Source organism: Salvia hispanica, chromosome 2 (assembly GCF_029641045.1).
Source record: "Salvia hispanica isolate PSC_SH4W2 chromosome 2, Shi_PSC_v1, whole genome shotgun sequence".
Lineage (NCBI taxonomy): Eukaryota > Viridiplantae > Streptophyta > Magnoliopsida > Lamiales > Lamiaceae > Salvia > Salvia hispanica.
The window spans coordinates 44,350,787-44,363,668 of record NC_142693.1 but is presented as its reverse complement, the minus strand read 5'-3'; positions in this window follow the sequence as shown (position 1 = coordinate 44,363,668).

The window sequence follows — 12,882 nt, the reverse complement described above, 5'->3', positions numbered from 1 at the left end:
TATGGATTACTAAACCCTTAGGGGAAGGATTTAACTCCGATCAATTAGTGAACACTATCCTAAGATTATAACTCACACCAATGAGCAGATGCTACACACTACAATCAAAAACTACTAAACCCCACAGTTTTGTGTGTATTAACAAACACAAATATGGATAACAATTTCTATGTTACTCGAATACTATTATTTGAACATCTATTGATTATTCAACATTCCACATATTATACAAATACTTTATTACACAAAGACACATATACTAATCACTCAATAATAAAATAAAATAATATGCATGACAAAAACAATGTTATTTTATTATCTGAACTTCAAATAATTATTTAACATTCCAAAAACTGTACAACTGTTACTCACCATTCCACTATCTATCTGGCCTATATACACAGGGTAACAACTTTACACAGTTAATCAACTGTCAAAGACATCTTCCAAACTCAAACTACGATTTCGAAATGTTCAACCATCTCCATCAACCATTTCCATCTTCAACCATTTCCACCTTCACTCTTCAAACTGTCTCTCCATCACAATCGTTCTCAGCTCTTCATACAAAAACCAGACTGAAAAATAGCGAACAACTGCCTAAAACTTGAAGACGATTACTGCAGAAGAAGTGAAGATATTGTTACAACAATAAAATAAAATTTTTATAAAATACGAAGAGGAAACAATAATAAAATACAAACAATGGAACAACAAAGATCTCAACTTTATAATCTGCAAAATAAAATATCATCAGCGTAAAATGAACTAATCAAAATACTAAAACACAAACGATGAAACAACAAAGATTTCACCTTTACAATCTGTAAAATAAGAAACCATCAGAAATTAATAAACTAATGAAAAAAAATAAAAACGAAACAATACTAAAACAGAAACAATGAAACAACAAAGATTTCACCTCTATAATCTGCAAAATAAAAAATCATCAGCATTTAAGGAAGCATTGAAACAAAATAAGAAAACAATAAAACAAAAACGTGAAAAAACACAGATATTACCTTTGCTATCTGCAACATAAGAAATAGTTAAACAAACAGCGTTATTCGTATTAAAAGAAAATAAGAAGAATAAAAGACATATAAAAGCAACAATAAGGGAATAGAGAGAGAAATAAGAACCTGCAGCAAGAGTATTGTTTGCAATGACAACTGGTATTTATAGAGAAGTTTCTATTATGAAGGTGGGAAAACCGCCCTTTTCATTGGGGGGAAAACCCTCTCTTTTTTTGGGGGGGAAAACCCACCCTTTTTTTAAACTCGATTTCAAAGTGTAAAAAAATTAGATTAAAAATCAGTAAAATGGTTTTGACCATAGGATTTAATGCAAAAAATGTGTGCTGTCAATTAAACTATTTGTTAATACATGGGAGTGTGTGTGGGCGGTTGGCATTACTAAAATTTCCCCCAAATCACAAATTTGAAAACAGGGGGGAATTCCCTTTGATTTCCCCCCAAAAAAAACCGAGCTTTTATTGATAGTATAGATAAAGATGCATTTCATTTTCCATAAAATATGAGTTTGTAATATAATAGAGTACTATATAATTATAAAGGATTAAATATCTTAGTTTTCAACTGTAAAATGGGTTTTGAGTTTTATTTCTCTATTTATTTGTATTAATTCTCATAAGTCCATTAAATATATATTCTAATCAAATAATTTCAAATAGTATTAAATGGAGTACATTTTTTTACAGATCAATAAATCAACTTATCTAAAATAAACAATATCTACAATGTCATTTTTTTCTTTTATTGAACAATACTCTATGTAAATGATTATATATTTTTATTGATCAATAAATCAATGTCATTTCTTTCTTTTGTCTTAATATAATATATTTTCTTTTATTTTAATATACTTTAAGACATAAAATAGAATCCTCTATTTCTTCACCATTGGTTTCGTACAGTATATTGCAAGGAAGAGAGAGAATGAGAGATACAATTAGAAACAGGTGGCACAAAGAGTTGAGATTAAGTTTAGTAGCCATATGATTATTGTGAAGCAATAGATTTTAAACTTCATTAATTAAGAGCAATGATACCCATTTTTAGTTGAAGCCAATATATATATATATATATAGGGATGTATTCAAATCCTTTTTACATCTTTTGTTCTTTTTTCCTTTTTAATCTTAGCCCTTTATTTTATACATCTAATGGCCCAAAATTGTGGCTGATTTATTAATTTTTAATCCTTTAAAAAACCGATAGGAGCCAAATTGGTATTCAAACTTTGAGTTGGTTATGGTATGTCCATAATTTTCTCCTTCCCATGATTCTAGCGGTTATTTCACAAAAATAAACAATTCTCTCCAAAATCTTCTCCCTTTTTCCAACGTTGAAGACATTCCATTGTCGGATCTTCTCCCTTTTCTTCCGTCGTTGTTGAAACATTCTCTATAAAATCTCTATTGGTTGTGGTTTATTATCGGAAACCGTTTTTGGGAGCAATAGTTTATTGATTTTGTTTTCTACAAAATGGAAGAAGGTAATTAAATTTCTACATTCATCGTTTATAATACCGATTGGCTGACTTGAACACCGATTGTTTGGTATAATGGTTCATTGCAATTTTTTTTTTTTGTTCGTTTTTGTGTCTTTGCCGAAGTTTCATTTATTCCCCAAGGGTTTAGCAACCATTGGGGGCTAGGGTTTAGTACTTACTAAGTAGCAAGTGTTTTCTTCAAAGCGAACGAGTTTCATTGAATCATATATGGTTTACAATTCGTCTGGGTTAGGGAGTTCTCTTCCCCTATACACATAATCGACATCTATCGTTTTATAATGCCTATAATAGGTTTCGTAATGCACGTTTTGTAATCTTGAATGCACGTTTTTGTCTTTACCGAAAGTTTCATTTATTCCCCAAGGGTTTAAGCAACCATTGGGGGCTAGGGTTTAGTACTTACTAAGTACCACGTGTTTTCCTCAAAGTGAACGAGTTTCATTGAATCATACATGGTTTACAATTCGTCTGGGTTATGGAGTTCTCTTAACCTGTACACATAAGGGACATGTTTCTTTCTATAATGCATATAATATACTTTGTAATGCATGTTTTGTACTCTTTAATGCACGTTTTTGTCTTTACCGAAAGTTTCATTTATTCCCCAAGGGTTTAGCAACCATTGGGGGCTAGGGTTTAGTAATTACTAAGTACCACGTGTTTTCTTCAAAGTGAACGAGTTTCATTGAATCATATATGGTTTACAATTCGTCTGGGTTATGGAGTTCTCTTAACCTATACACATAAGGGACATGTATCTTTCTATAATGCATATAATAGACTTTGTAATGCATATTTTGTAAAGGCTTTGAAGGACGCTTCTAGGCCTCTAAGATAGTGTAAGGCGTGCCATGAGATGGGGCATCACGACTCTAGAAACTGTCCTATGCTTAAGGAGATGTCGAAGGAGAAAAAGCTGAGTAAGGGGAAGAGGAAAGCTTGATGTTATTGTTAGTAATCCTACCAATGTAAACACTTTAGGGGTATTACATTTGTATTTTTTGCACGTTAATGTGCATTATAAATGAAGAAATTGTTCATTTTTTTTTTCTAGCTGTTAACTTACTACTGTACATACTACAGTGAACATTCCATGCATACTACATTTGCATTTTATTCTGATAATGTGCATTTTGAATACATATAGTTTGCATTATATAGTTGTAGCGATGAACTTTATATTAAAAATATTTTATTAGCCTTGCATTATTAACTTTGTTCCGTGCATTATCGTTCATGATTATGTGCATTATTGCACGCTACGACAGAACTTGTTGTAGATTTCATTTCTGCATCATTAAGCACATTCTGTACATTATTCGAATCATTTGTTTCATTATTGCATAGTCAGCCTAGCAAGAGTTCAGTAAAATCCTGTTAACGTGTTACCCTTTTTGACATTATTAATCAATACATTGGCATTACTTGGCTCATTACATACATTATATATGTTCTGATTACGACATCACACACTAGCACCACAATATGTTTCATTTAGCAAGAGCTAAGTATTGTTCAAAATTGACCAACAAATAATTCGTCTTTTTTCCTTCCAAAATGCGTTATCCTAAAAAAAACCACATTGTTCAAAATAAACTAAAGAGCGTTTCAATGACTACTCATGTGATCAATTCAGCTCGTAATCTTCGACCCACTTCTCGAAGACAAACTTTGGCGGTCTCTCCTTCCAAAACCCGGTGGCATATCTCTGGTTGTATAACTTAACTCACAGTAACACATGCCTGTCAATGTATAATGCAATAAATCAGAAACATAATGCAATCATGTCCACTGGGTAATGCAACATAATAATCTAATAATGGCTAATATTAATTTAATACCAATCATAATGCAAAGAAAAGCCTTCATAATTCACAAAACCTATAAATAATGCATCAACACAGGGGCACTAGTATGTAACCTTCGTAGTCTGTTGGTTGGGTATTGTATGCTCTACCTCTCTTCGTCATTTGTTCTCTGTAAGACATAAAATCGACATCACTTTCAGTCCCGGATCGAAATCCACTACAAACCCAGAAAAAATTCAGAAAGCTACTGAAAACGTCACAATTTTACAGGATCGAGATCAATAACATTACTTTCAGTTCTGGCAAATAATAATGATAAAAATGCACAACAATCACTGAATAATGCAACATAATAAGTGACAACATCATACTATGTCATTGTTAAAATTTCCGCAGTATGACCTTACACTAATGGTAATAGACCGTATAATAATGCATAACTTCAACCTAATAATGTACATCTGTGATTCAAAAATAACCAATATTGCACAATTCCAACCTAATAATGACTATTACAAAGCACATACATCAACAATGGTGAAATCCCTCAATATAATGCAGCTAATGCGCTTAATAATGTGACAACAATTCAACAGAGATAGAATAGAATTATAATGCAAATAATAATGACACAAATGCATAACAAATACTGAACAATGCACCATAATAAGTGTAAAATAATACTATCAAATTAGTTAAAAGGCGAAGCATTCTCACGTTCGGGCTGCGTTGGCTGGCTTCTGAAGGGGTGCCATCTTTTCGACATTCCCGCACTAACAAATGCAAGAAGAACATAACAGACTTTAGATTTTACACCATAAACAAAGTTAATTCGTCAACAGAACCCACAAATCTTGACCAAAATCTATCACCTACAAAAGATGCAAACGAAAACTCGTAGTCTTAGAGCAAATTAAACCACTGCAGTACGTTTTAAACGCCAATTTCAAAGACCAAACAAAATTCAACCTAGAAACCATGAATATACTTGAAAATTGGGATAACCCAACCACTGCTACTCAGAAATTCGTAATTTTTTTTTAAAAAAAAAAACAAAAGTTTTGTGCATTACAGCAAAAAAGGAACTCCATCGCAAAAAAAACGAACGACGAATACTGTGCCGAGCCTTACCTGACAAAAAAACCGCGATTTGAAGTGTTTCAGACTACGAATCAAGACTTAAAAACACACCTTTTATGTATAAATTAGTTGAATCGACGTCCACCGGCGCAAGCGTACAAAACCCTGAACTCGGTGACTCCGAATCGACGCTCGGCGTCGCGATTCACTGACACGATTGACGGCGGCACTCGGAATCTGCGGTTTCCTCTTTGGCGGCTAGGGTTTTTGGGCTTTGAATGAGGGGAGAAGTTGTTGAGTTGTGCTTTGATGGGATGGAGTGAGAGAGAATGAGTAGATGGAAGGAATAACAAAATCCCGCTAATTTCTCGGCCTTTCCGTTTTAAAACGTTTCTGAGCTATGGTGCGATTACTAATACACCCTCATAATGCACAACATATGAAAAATAATGCAAGCCGGGATCCATTTACCAAGATTGATCTTGACCGTCCACTACTATAATCTAGTGGATGATATTAGGAAGGAAATAGTATCTAAGGGTGTAAAAGGAGATTGTAATTGCAAGTTTCAATGTACTTCATTGGTGGACAATATTGATGACCAACTCGACACTTTATATAAATGCTAATATTGTATATGTATGCTCATATATATCTCGAGAGAGAAAAAGTAGAACAAGGATGTGGAGGTGAGATTAAAAGAATCAGAGGGGGTCAGAGGGGTTGGAAATTTAGTACTATTTCTTATTACTCCACAATTTAATTATGCTTTTGATATATTATTTTCTCTTCCTACTTAATCTATTTTTGATAGATTTTATTTTATATCTTTCTTATTCCAAAAATATTTCCACCAAAATTTACAGTTGTACTGCTTATAAAAGGTAGGAGATTTTTTAGGGATTTAAATATCCCAAAATTCTAATTCATCAAATGATTTCCACCATGCAAATTTATTTTGTTTCATTTTACTTTGTAAAAGATGAAAAGACTGAAGATTGAAAACCTTCATTTCTACATTGAGGATTGTGCAAAGAGTGCAAGTTGCTTCCCATTTTTTTTAATTGAGTAGACTGCAGTATTAAAAGTAAGTTACTTCAGATGCAGTTCTTTAAAGTCAAATTCAGCCATTAATAATTAATGCATTTAACAGGTTACATAAGTTAAAATTCTATACTTTTGTAAAGTAAATAAATTTAAAAAAAGATTCCAGCGATTAATAATTAATGCAGTATAATATTAATAGGTACTACTAATATATACATTTTCTGTCCAACCTAATGAGCTCATTTTATAGGATTTAAACTTGAAACAAGTAGCATTAATTCATAGCTATCGTATTGATACCACCATAGAAATATGATATGATGTGATGCGATGTGATGTGTCCCACCAACATTATTTTGCTAAATGGAAATACAAAAGGGACCCACCTCTAGCTAAAGCATACATGATTGCCCCACTATAATATATTTTATGAAAATTTTACACACCCACATATAATATGCATTACCATATATTCACTAATTCACTCACATATATATGGCAGGGTCCATAATTTTCTATGTATTTGATTCATCAATATTTTTCACATCATTTAAAAAAATCGTAAGTTACTACCATTGAATTTAAATCGTAAGTTACTGCCATTGAGATTGAGGTTTGATGGTAAGCTCCTTTCATTGTTATGCTTTAGCAGTACATATTTACTCATCTTATACTTCACCACATAATAATTTTTTAGAATCTAAAGTATCAATTTAATCTTCTTTTATACATGTAAATATGATACATAAGTTAATTCATTAAATATTTATGCATATTTAAGTTATTTTCATTGATTTTTTAAATAATGTTCCTTTTTTAAGTTAATTAACTATAAAATACTGCATAATTATGTCCACCAAATTTTGTCTTCTTGGTTTATTAACATAATCTCATTTTAACTGTATAAAAATAAGACTAAGACTGTAATCCTTAATTTGAATCCCTTGTAAAAGTATTTTAATTTATTTTAATTTATTTAATTTCATACTGAATTTTATACTTTTTTTTCTATTGTAGAAATTCCACTAGACTCTCTTATTATTATTAACTACCTTTACATAACCTATAATCATCACATAATCAGTATGCAATGCTAAAATAATAATTTACATAGTTAATTTGTTGTGTGCAATACAAAAAAAAAATTAATTTATGTATATATCAATAAAAAAGAAAATAGTCTCATAAAATAAATGTCTTTAACTTTAAATATATATATATATAAAATAAAATTTCCACATTTAATTGTTTATAAAAAAGCAGTATTGCCCTGGTTCTTTGGTTGATTGCACAATCTTAGGATGATACTATTATCTTTTACTTTCTAATACAATTTGTCATATAAATACAATTTATAGGGAAAATAACAAACATTTCTCAATCTCAGGTTCTTATTTCTCTCTCTATATTCTTAGAGGGACTTTTTTTATCTCTCTACAATTTCTTTTGTCTAATTTATTGTTCATTGAAACGGAGGGCATCTCCAATAATGATGCAAAACTCATCTTTGGGGTAGAATTCGCCTCCAAATAGAAGCAAGGACATATTTGGAGAGTTGTTGATGGTTGAAGAACTTAGGAAGAAAATTTTGAGATGCAAAGCCATAGAAGAAAACGAAAAAAACAGAGAAGGGAAAGAAGATAGCAGCATTGCAGAGAGAGAAAATTAGGTTTAAATTAGTAGTAGAATATAGTTAGTGGGATGGGCTAATTAAATACTAATATACGTATTTGTTTTTAGACTTGTGATAGGCTAATTAATTAATTCATATATGTTTCATGTTATGTTATCACGTGGAGTATTTATTTTCTTTAAGAGTATGACAATAGTAGTTGATTACTGCGTAAAGAGAGTTGAAGTGTGTGATAAAATGACAAAAAGTTGACATATGTAAAAAAAAGACATAAAGTTGACATGTGTAAGAAAAGAGTAAAAGTTGATGTGACAAAAAAAACAAATAGAAGTACCATCAGGCATTTTCATTCACCTATTCCTCATAACTATTGCTAAATATCAACTTTTAAATATAGAGACAACCAATAACAAGGTTTTTTCCCCAAAAAAATGAGGGTGACTTCAATATAACAAGTATTTCCCTCCTAAAAAAGAGCAGGTTTTCTCTCTAAAAACAAGAGCAAATTTTTCCCCCCAAAAATAATGGGAGGAATTTCCCTCCTAAAAAAAGAGCAGATTTTCCCTCCCAAACAATGTGAGGAAACTTTTATCATGTTTCAGAGCTAAAAATTTAAAATTTGAATTTTAAGAGCCAAAACTCAACTAGAAGTTGCCCTATAAATATTCATTCCAACAACAAACATTTCTTAATCCTAGAATCAAGGATAGTGAATATTTTTCTAAATTTAAAAATTAAGTCAAAATGTACTATACGAAAAACAATTAGGACCTAGATCAGTGGCAGTTCATAAAATAAATTCAAAAATAACAAATTCATTTATATTCAAGTTTCCATTAGATATTTTTTTTTTAATATTTAAATAATCAAAACTTTCATTTATTTAATTTAAAATACACATTTTTTTGTTTAATTAGTTTATCCCTCATTTCGGTAATACATAGTCAATTTTATTCTTCTTTTCTCCTTTTTTTTTCTTTTCCTCCTCAACTTTATTTCTTATTTTCGTTGCAAATCATTTAATCTATTTGATGCAATGAACTAATTTATAACTCTCCTTTCTTTATAACATTTAATCTATTTGATGCAATAAAAATGTATTACTCTCCTTTTTTTTATAAAAGTGCAGCACAAACTCACACTAAACAACTTTTATATGATAAAGCATTGTACATCTTACAACAATTCATATAGTAAATTATTAAAAAAAAATAAAGATGAACATATATAAATTATGTTTATAATGTATTTAAACTTTGAATTGAATTAGATTTGAATAACATAAATTATTTTTATATATAACCATAATATTTTATAAACATAAGAATGCACGAAACGATATGAAAATTTTATAAAAGATTCGCACAAGATTTTGAGTTTGATTACAAATATTTATATTAAATCAATTTTTTTTTTTTTTAAAAAAAATTTGCAGCAGATATTTAATTTAAAAAGTTAATCTTTTTACTAAATTATTAAAAAAAAATTAGTTTGTTGAACAGTGATAAATTAATGATATTGAGAATAGGAATCTAAAATAGAGGGATTTCTTGAAGCAAAAAAGGGGGGAAATCTGTTCACTTTAGAGCGAAAAAAAACTAAAATTTGAAATTTAATCTAATGTTGTAGAGGGATTAAATGATCATAATTTGAAAGTTAAAAAAGTCTGAATTGAATCAAGAAAATATAAATTATAGAGTAAAAATGGCCGACTGTGGTTAGGAAGACAAGAATGGTTTTCAAACAAATGTTAAAAATTTAATATTATTATATTTTAGAATTATCAATATATTTTTTCCTTGCATGTCAACAAATATCAATGATGAGTATAAAAAAGTCTACAAAATTAATGCAAATCACACATACATCAATGATGCATATTCCAAACAACAAATCTATTCCAAAAAATTTTCTCTATTCTCAATGTATTTTCCTATTTCAAATCTATTCCAAAAAGTTTTCTCTATTCTCAATGTATTTTCCTATTTCCAATTCACATTGCAGAGGCTATAATGGCCAATGATGGATTGGCTCAATGTATTCATTTGATTTTATTTCTCACCATTATATATTTATTTTGATTAATTTTTTATGATAATAATATTACGTGAAATATTTATTATTGCATAATAAAAATTGATATTTTTATGTAATTTTATTTTGTGTGTGAAGTTAAGAGAGTAAAATAAAAGAGAAAGAATAAAATAGAGATAAGAGTGTTTCCATTTTTAGTGTTGTCTACTCAATTAATGCCATATTCCTAATAGCAAATCACACGTATATCAATAATGCATATTTCAAAAAGTTTTCTCTATTCTCAATGCATTTTCCTATTCCCAATTCATATTGCAGAGGCTATAATGACAAATGATGGATTGACTCAATGCATGTTTGCATTTTATTTCTCACCATTATATATATTTATTTTTATTAATTTTTATAATAATAATAATAATAATGTTACATGAAATATTTATTATTGCATAATTAAAATTGATAATTTTATATAATTTTATTTTGTATGTGAAGTGAAGAGAGTAAAGTAACAGAGAATAAAATAGAGATAAGAGTGTTTCCAAAATATATGTAGTAATGCTTATATGATTAGCAAGTAATATTCTTAATGCATATTTTCCTATTCCCAATTCACATTGTATACATTTGCATATTCCAAAAAGTTTTCTCTATTTCTTAATGCATAATTTGTCACCAATTAATCAATTTGGTACAATGTATAGATTTGCATTTTATTTAGGTTTTATGCAAAGCTTCTTAAAGAAGCTGTATAATTGATGTAACTTTTGGACTTTTTTTGGGATAAAGGTAAGGGAGATTGGATTCTTGGGATGAGACCCATACTGTTATATATGTTGTTGGCCTGACCTACCGTCTCACTCCTTCATTAATAATTTTATTATTGTTTAGTGTACATTAATCGATTAAACATAAGATTATTAGGTAATTAATACTGATGGCATTATCAAATACTCCAAAAAATATACATTAATTAGATAATAATAATGGTATTAATCAAACTATTTCTTAGATTTTAATCGTTTAAATAGTTTATTAAATTTTGTCAAAAATTAATTAAGAAAACAAGTAAAAATTTGTAAACTATGTGTAATGCTATGTACTTTATATCAGGTATGGTCATGTAAATTAAAAATCGTTCCACATACTAATATAATATAAATTTAATCAATTTGGCTCAATGTATACATTTGCATTTTATTTAGGTTTTATTCAAAACTTTTTAAAGAGTTATATAATAGATGTAACTTTTGGACTTTTTTATTGTCTTTGATTGATTGTAATTAGTCAATCAATCAAACTTTTGTTCTGTACAATGGACAATTTACTTTTTATAATATGCATTCCATATTCGTTTATTTTTTATAACATGGAGTAACATTCCACATCATATGCATTCCATATTTTTAGTAAACAAAACAAATTCAAGAAATCTGGAGTAAAATTTGTGGCGTGAAAGAGGTAGAAATAACTAAGAAATAAAGGCAACACTTGGAGGAATTGAAAAGTGCCGTTGGGAGGAATTGAATAGTTTTGTTGGACTTATATAGTGAATAATGCAACCCTAAAAGTGAATTTGGGCTAGGCTAACATGTTTTGGGCCAAAAATAATTAAGGATTAACTAAACCCCACTTGAATTAATAAATGATAATTTTAAATTTAATTTGTGGCCGTGTAGAAGTATTAGTTTTAGTAAATTGAAGGTATTTGTCACAACCGCATTTTGCTAAGGATAGCGAAAACGGGTAAACCGCGACTAATAAGAGGGATTAAAGAAGCGGGGAAAGAAAAAGGGCTAGAACTTGAGAATTTACACAAAGGCCAAGTCAATTTATATCAAAGAAGCCAAGTATTTCATTACATGGTCTTGAAAACAGAATAAACATCTCCTCAAATAAATCAGAGTTGATGGTGAGGTTCTACAATTCTCACTTCACAAAAGCGCAGCGGAATAAGTAAGGTTCGTGTATGAAGACATGAATCGTTGGGAGATCAACTTGATAACATCGACTCCGATCATCACTCCATCCTCTTGACGTTCAACCTGCAAATTTATAAATACATGCAGGGTTTAGTACAGGAGTACTCAGTGGACACGTGCCGAAAACAAAACATACATTATATAGTTGTCAAGCCATCACAGTAACACACGAGGGTTTTCTTAAAAGGCCCGAGCTTACTAAGTTCTTTTGTGAGCTAAAAGTTCGACTACAAACTAGGTACTTTCATCATTCATCATTCATCATTCATTCATAAATCCATTTCCATTATAAATTCATTCCATGCATTCATCAATCCGTTCCATTCATTCATAAATCCATTCCATTCGTGAATCCATTCCATCTATAAATCCATTCCGTTCGTGAATCCATTCCATCCATAAATCCATTCCATCCGAAAATCCATTCTGTTCATAAATCCATTCCATTCCATGACATTCAATTCCATGACATTCAATCTCATTCATCAAAAAAAAAATATATTTATGGCATGACAATAATTTTGAAAAGAATCATAGCTCCATTTTGAGAAAAGATGATTTTTCATAACATCAAATGTATTTGCTTTATATCCACACTAGTGTGCTGAATATTAAAAGAAAGTCCACCTGATATGCTTATTCTTCAATTCGATTATTCGCTTTGACCTCACTTGCCCTTGAATATTTTATCCTTTGAAAATAAATAGCGCGACGCGCTAATTAGTACTCGAACTATTTCTCCTTAGAAAGAATGCATGTACCC